Here is a 7,645-nt window from a genome sequence, read left to right on the forward strand (position 1 = left end):
CCCCATCAGTGGAATCATTCCTGGTCCTTAGTGGTCACCAGACCTAGATTCCTGTAATCCCCTCTGGGAAGGCGGAGCCAAGGAACAGCAGAACCCACTTTGATTCACTGTTGGATTCCTCAGCCCCACAGGTTAAGGGACAATTTCTCAGGTTCAGCAGAGGTGGGCAACCTCACCTCTGAGTCAAGACCATCCCCTGCAAGGCCACAGTACTGGGGCATTTGGTTCCATATCCCAGGAGACCTTGTATCATAGCAAGCATGCAGGGATGACCACAAAACTCAGGTCTTTCTATCTAACATCCTTATTTCTCTTGTCCTTCCATCTCTTCCCACTAGACTCCAGGAGCCAACAGTTTTCCTTCAAGGGAATTCTGGATAGCCCTAGAATTTTGGAAAGTCCCACCACCCCCCACACAAACCTCTTATGCCATAGGATTCCAGAGACTTACACTGTTTTCCTAGCCACCAAAACCCAACCTCATTAACAAAAGCCAAGAATGGGCCAGCAAAGAACTTAAAGTTGTCACTCCTGGTTCATTGAGGACAGAGGCCACAGAGTTAGTGCTGAGTCCCTTACCTGTGGACCCCATGACCCCACCTGTGGCTTATCATTATCATCCTGCATCAAAGAAAAATTCTCAAAGCCGCATGACTGCAAACCAAGGCAGGTCAAACGTCACCAAGTTTTCCATTCTGTTTCTCTCCAGGACTTTGGGTGGCAAGTCCTATTCTCGGGTCCCAAGACTGCCTTCTGTTCTTTGATTTCAGACACAACTGACCTTGGGTCACTGATTGCACCATGTATTCTGCCACATGAACCCTTATTTCCCTTTATACAACTGCAACAAATGGCTGAGGGTCTGATGCTCCATGAGGACCGCTTTTTAATCCAAAGCCTCCTCAGCACAACCTTCAGGGAATGGCTTCTGAGGGGCGTTTCAGAGGCACACCATAGCGTTCCTATTCTGGCCCATGAAGGCCCATGTGCATCTTATGATGAGGACTGCATTTAGTGATCCTCAGGAGTCTCCCAGAACCTTGGCAGACCCAGCATTGCTTAGGAGTCCAAGTCCAAACTCATCTGGGCACCTCAAGGCGAACTTTAGCTGCAAGTCCTCAGTTAAATGCCAAGAAACAAGTCACTTATTTCCAAGATTCGATGGCTCAGGGTACACACTCATTCTGGAAGGCAGTAGGATGATAGGAAGGATCAGACCCAAGGAGACCAAAACTCAGCAGAGCAGACGTTAAATCCTATGGCTTCCTCCTGGTACAAGGGACACCAGGGGGACGATGTGAGCATCAGAGGGTGCAGACGGGCTGGCTCTTCCTGAAGCTTCCTTCAGCAAATGCCCCCCGTTCTTGGCATCCCCAACTTTGAGGTCTCCATTCTAGCTTCAACTTCACCCAGCATCACAGCCCACCCTCTGGTGATGCTTGGAGGGTTTCTGACGGAAACAGGTTTCTGGCCTCCCAGGTTTGCCTTGACGCCAGCCCCGCAGTTCTGACATCCAACAGAGCTTTCAAAGGATCATCATGTGAGCAAGGCCAAGGTCTGCCCCTCGAGCGAATCACACATGGGGACTTTCTTAGACCTTGGCTATGGCAGCCTGAGTGCCTGAACCCCACAGCACAGGGAAACAAACCCTGGGAACGTAGGACTCCTAGGTGGTCTTGAGCAAGTAGTGCATCCCGGGTCTCTCGGAAGTCTGAGCCTGGGAGGCTTTGAGTTTTGCTGGTTGCCAAGAATGCCCTTAATGGACTTTTTCTACTTTCCTGGTCAAAACAGGAAACTCAGGGCCTTGTGTGACCAGGGAAGTGCTCACCCACTTTTGGCTTATTAATGGAAATGACCTCATTAGCAACAAAATCGTCACTGGCTGAGGTTTTAAGTATACCCATTTTCTGCAGAAAAGAAAGTTCAAGTCTTTCCACTGTGTTCTGCTCCGGACTCACTAGGGTCTAGATAAAAGCAGACAGCAATGCCAGTGCTACCTAAATGCTATTTTGACTTGAAGTTCTCTACAGATAACTCTTCACCTTCAAACTCAGCCTCTCAAGTCTCAGAGGGACAAAGTAGAGCACAAGTGGCAGCAGGTCCCCAGCTCCACGAGATCTGCTTTTCCATCTAAAGCCTCATCAGCACAACCTTCTCTGTCTGCATGCCTATTGGGATTGTGGTCCTCTGAGGTCAGGCTCATCCATTAGCATGATTCTAAATGAACCCAGTTTTAAGGCACTCCTGAAACTGGCCCTCTAATCCCATCACACCTAAAATGTTAGTGATTCTAATCCTGTAGTACAGAGAACACACTGGTCATTATTGACATAAACTACTTAACATATGCAAATTTAATGTATTTGACCATCAGATTACAGACAAGGTGAAACAGGACTCCTGGCGACTCCACGTATGCCTTTAAACATTTGTGGAAGGGGGGGGGAATATGATAGATTTTAGAAATTGATGGAAGGGCGAGCTCAAGATTTGGTTTGCAGGGTCTGCATCAATAGCCCGAGAGCCAGGGGTGCTCTACAGCCACAGAGCTGGAATTAGTTGAATCCAACAAGCCTGCTCATTGTCCAAAACCTCATGAGCCAGTCCCCCTCAAAAGCACATCTAGTATCTTGTGCTTTTGATGGCATAAAACTCATTAAGTCTTAATTAGGGAAACTATTTGAAATGCTTGGTTTTAAATTCCTTGGTAGATCACAGAAATTTAAAACTTGAAGGGTTTCAGTGACACAATGAGTATTCCTTGGTTTACCTGAGAGTGCATTATTTTTTCCCCATTTAACAGAGTTGTCAGGATTGGATGCTGCTGCCTGTGGTGGGCGGCTTTTCCTCAGTATATGTCAGAGGTCCTTCCTCATGGAAAGACGGATCCGACCAGGAGAACCAGGCTGGGACACTGAGAACTCAGTTCTCTTGGCATCTGCCAGCCATTCCAAGGTCAACGACCATTTTCCCAAATCCCTGTTAGCTGGAGCCCTGTTCTCCATGCCGCTTCTCATTCAGGGACTGGCTGAGCCAGGTTGGCCTCTATTTCTGTTAGAAGCAGCTGGGGAAGGAGTCCTGGTCCACCCCCAAATTCTGGGAAGCACAGCGTGTATCAAAGGGACACGGGAGTGGTACCAAAGATGAAGATGTGGAAGGAACTAGGTTTGAAGTCCACGAACCTGCAGTCACTGGGAGCTAGAGCTCCTATCAGGAGGCAAGAAGTAGGTTTTTCCCCCCAGACTTCAGTGCTGACCACACGTGGAGAAATGAATTCCCACAACAAAGGATAAGAAATGGGGAGAAATATACGTTCGACGTTCACAGCCAAGCCCTCGTATTCTGAGTCAGTCTATGGTGATGACCAGGATGCTCAGTACTGTCACTATTTCATTTGAGCCGATTGCCCAAGGAGAGACCAGAGGGTACCTCAAAAAAAAAAAAATGGTACGATGGTTCTTCGTGGAAGACCCTCAGCAACAAAAATTGTTTGCCCAACTCTTGGTCTGAAGGGCTTCTCTGGCATGGAGAAATCCTAGGCGTGGCCCTGGATGCCTGGCTGCCTGCTCCAGGAGCTACTTCTAGGAGCTACAGAGGCTGTCTCCACCTGAAGGCTCTCCTATTATTATCACACCAGAGCATTGTAGTCTTGCCTGAGATCTGTTGCCATCTTTCTGAGGCATTGTGCAGGTGTCCCTCAGCCACCCTGTGTGAACCAACTTGTCTGGTTAAGTGATTGGTGATTCCAGTCTAGGGTCAGACTCACCAACTCTGCAAAAGTCATCAAGATTCTACTGTGAGCATAGGGATTTGTTGGAATGAGAGTTTGGCAAGATAGTTTGGCACATGGATTCCCAAAGCAAGATTTACTTTTTATTCCTGATTAAGGGCAAGCATGTACTATTTTATGACATGCCTTCTCTCCCTTTCACATTTTTGCCAAAGAGACATTGACATAATGACAGGAAACTGTTAGTCATAATTGCCCCCCACCCCCCATACAAAAACTAAGTCATACCTATTTATGACTGGATGTTAAAGTCCAACATAGCCGTCAAGTTCCATTCTCCAAACACTTGAAGGAAAGGTTTGAACAAATCAGAACATGTCTGTGGTGCCATAATTGAAAGTGGCATTGAGGCCATTGAGATGGTGAGACCCAAGAATCTAGAATAGTTGTATGGTGTTGGAGGCCAAGGGGCCCCAACACTCAGGTGCCCAAACTTCAAGTTGTCAACATAACTGGTCCTCATATGAGACATGAGACCAGATACATGAGTCTCTTGTGCCAAACTTCAACCTAGGAAGTACCCCCACTTATCTTACCCTGTTCAGTTCTGGATCCCCAACACCCTTTCCCCCAATCACAATCGGAAGTCATCCAGACACCGCTGGGATGCTCTAAGAGGAATTGGGACTAGTTCCCAGCTTGGGCAGAGTACCACTTCCCAGAGGCCTACAGCCAGAGTTACTCTAGAGAATGCGTCCCATTCTCACCAAGGTCTTGACCCCAGCTCAAGACCACAGACTATTTCCTGGTTCTGGAAGGGCAACTGTCAGGCACTTGCCCTGCTCTAAAGAAAAAGATGATCTACGCAGGGTAGATCATAAGAGGGCAATATTCTTTACTTTGTCTTTCAAAGAAATCCGTTACGTTTCCTTTCCTGTGGACTTTGTAGTCCAATAGAAAGGTCTGTGGCATAGAATACTCAGTCAACAAGCAGAGTTGCCGCAATATCACTTTAGACCTTAACACTGACCAGGGTGGAGTTCCTGGTGACTTTCCTCCAAGAAATAATTCTAAGCCACTTTGATATAAGCAATGCCCAAGAAGACTCATCTTTAGGGCTTTATCCAGATCTTTGCTGGCTATGTTCTGAGAGAATACTACCTTTGCCTCAGTGAAAATAGGTATTTCATTGGGGAAAGGGCTATGCGTCAAGTTCCATGTAAGAAAAAAAAAAAAAAGATTAGGAACAGCCACCATGACTTCTGCTTTCAGAGTCCCTTAAGTCAACCTAAGATTTCAGTCAAATTAAGGTCACAGGCAGAAGAGCAAAAGCCAATAGCAAATAAGACTAAAGATGACCGAATTCTGTTCCTTCAGAATCCAGACTGGGGAAGTTTTGATTTCCACTTGATGAACACGTCTGAACCCAAGACAAGTCCAGTGATTCAACTGCAAATGATATGATAACTCCCTCGCTCAGAACTTGTTACCACAACTGATGATTTCTGTCCATGAAAAACTTAAAATACTCTTTGCTTCCTGATGGTGTCCCAAAATAGAGTGGCTATGTGTTCCCAGTAGGAAATGTGCACTATTAGATATAGACAGTATTTCTAAAGCGTTAGATCTCAGCCAAACATGGGTCAGGAGGTGACCTTGTGTTGGGGAATCTACAGCTGACACGAACACACTAGTGGCAATTACATGTCCTTCGTAAAACCCTGTTGAGGACAAAAGCTTTAGAACAATTGAGACAATGGCATTTTAGAGTATAAAACTGGATTCCCCCAAAGAATTCCTATTCCTGCTCCTATGTGTGCCCAGGTATCAGGAACCCACATGCTCATTGATAAGTTCTCACTTCCAGAAATGAGCTGCAGAAATCACAGCCACAGACTTTTCTACTCCCAGCTAAGCTATCTCTGAGTCTAACAATTTGCAGATGTATTCACATCTATCTGTAGGTAAGGCCATTGATCAAGCCAATTGTTTTTAGGCATTACCATACCCAGGGCTGAAAACGGAAATGCTCAGAGTGCCAACACCTCAGCCTGTTCATGAAGGCCACCATATTGGACCACATGCTAGTGAGATGGTTAGGGATGAGCTGGAGACCCAAGATACGTTTCCCTGAATGATACTTTTAAAACCCACCCCCCAGCACATATAATTACCAAGATTTAAATGTTTTATAGACTAAACTTATTAACATTTTGCCAGGGATAGCATCAGTATTAGATAAAAGGACACATGCCAGTGTTTGTCAGAAGTGCTTGAATGATACCCACTTCCTGCTTGGACTCGATTCTATGCCTTGGTTTACCTTGATCTGGCTTGCCTACCACAACCAACCTTCCACTCCTCCACTTTAAGCAGTACTGTTAGTAAATCCAAGGCCAAGGGCAAGACACATTGACAGGGTCCAGGTAATTTGAAAAGTCTCAAGCCATGTGTGTTACACGAGAAGATATCTAACATCGACAAAGACCATCCATAGTGACCATGATTTTCATAAATAGGTATTTTATAGAAGATGAATTTTCAGGGAAATTCATAGGAGTATATATAATCCAGCCCTGGGGTTAGCAAAACCACATTTAGCTGAATGAATACATAAGATTTGAGGTTGGGTAGGTGTCCCCTCAAACACATTTGAGAGCTAACACATGAACGTTCTGTGTCCCACCAAACTAGACCCAAGAAACACAGATCAATGCATGCCACAGTTGACCTGTGTTGAGAGCTAACACATGAACTTGCTGTGTGCCACCAAACTAGACACAAGGAACACAGGTCAACACATTCCAGGACCATTATCTATTTTTAACTGTTTTGGAACGCCCACAGTGGCAAAATTTTGTAAGCAATGAGCCATAATATCTTTAGTTTTTTCCTTCTGCAAGAAGTGAGCCCATCAAAACTCCGGAATAAGAATCAACTGTAACATGCAAATATTTTAATTTTACAAATTCTGGCAAGTGTGTGACGTCCATCTGCCAAATATGGTTAGGTATCAGTCCTCTAGGATTGACTCCAAGATAAACTTGTGGTAAAAAGGTCACACAATTTTGATATTATTTTATTATTTGTCTAGCTTGTTCCTTAGTTATTTTAAAATGCTTTTGTAAAGTATTAGCATTGATATGGAACTTTTTATGAAAATTTATAGCTTCCTCTAGTGTAGAGAAAATATGTATGTCATGTGTAGTTTTACCTGCTAAATCATTGCCCAAACTAAGGGCTCCAGGCAATCCTGTATGTGCCCTGATATGGCCTATAAAGAATGGATCTTTTCTGTCACAGATCAGACTTTGTATAGTGGAAAACAAAGAGAAAAACAGTAGAGGAAGGGGAAATCCTACCGGCATCTTCAAGGGATACTATAGCATTAACTATATACTGACTATCAGAAAATAAATTAAATACTGAATCTTTAAACATCACAAAAGCTTGTAATACTGTATTAAGCTCTACCTTTTGAGCTGATTGGGTACTAAAAATGTAAAAGTTTGATCAGGGGTAACTACTGCTGCTGTACCATTATTTGACCCATCAATGAATATATTTGGAGCATTTATGATATGTGTTTTTCTTGTCATTTTTGGAAAAATTACAGGATGCGATGACCAAAAAGACAATAAAGGATTAGATGGTAAGTGGTTATCAAATGAAACATTAGATTTGCACATGATTATTGCCCAAGCTAACTCATCAATTTGAACCATAGTATTTGGAGTAATCATTTTATTGGGAGAAATTCCAAACACTCCCTTTGCTGCTTTTATTCCTTTGAGTATTAATTGTCCTACAGCCTCAGGATACCTAGTAAGAATAGTGTTAGGGGAATAAGTTGAATGTATCCACAATAATGGACCTTCTTGCCAAAATACTCCTGTAGGAATATTTTTTGTTGGT

The sequence above is a fragment of the Marmota marmota genome, unplaced genomic scaffold, assembly GCF_001458135.2.
Source record: "Marmota marmota marmota unplaced genomic scaffold, marMar, whole genome shotgun sequence".
Classification (NCBI taxonomy): Eukaryota; Metazoa; Chordata; class Mammalia; order Rodentia; family Sciuridae; genus Marmota; species Marmota marmota.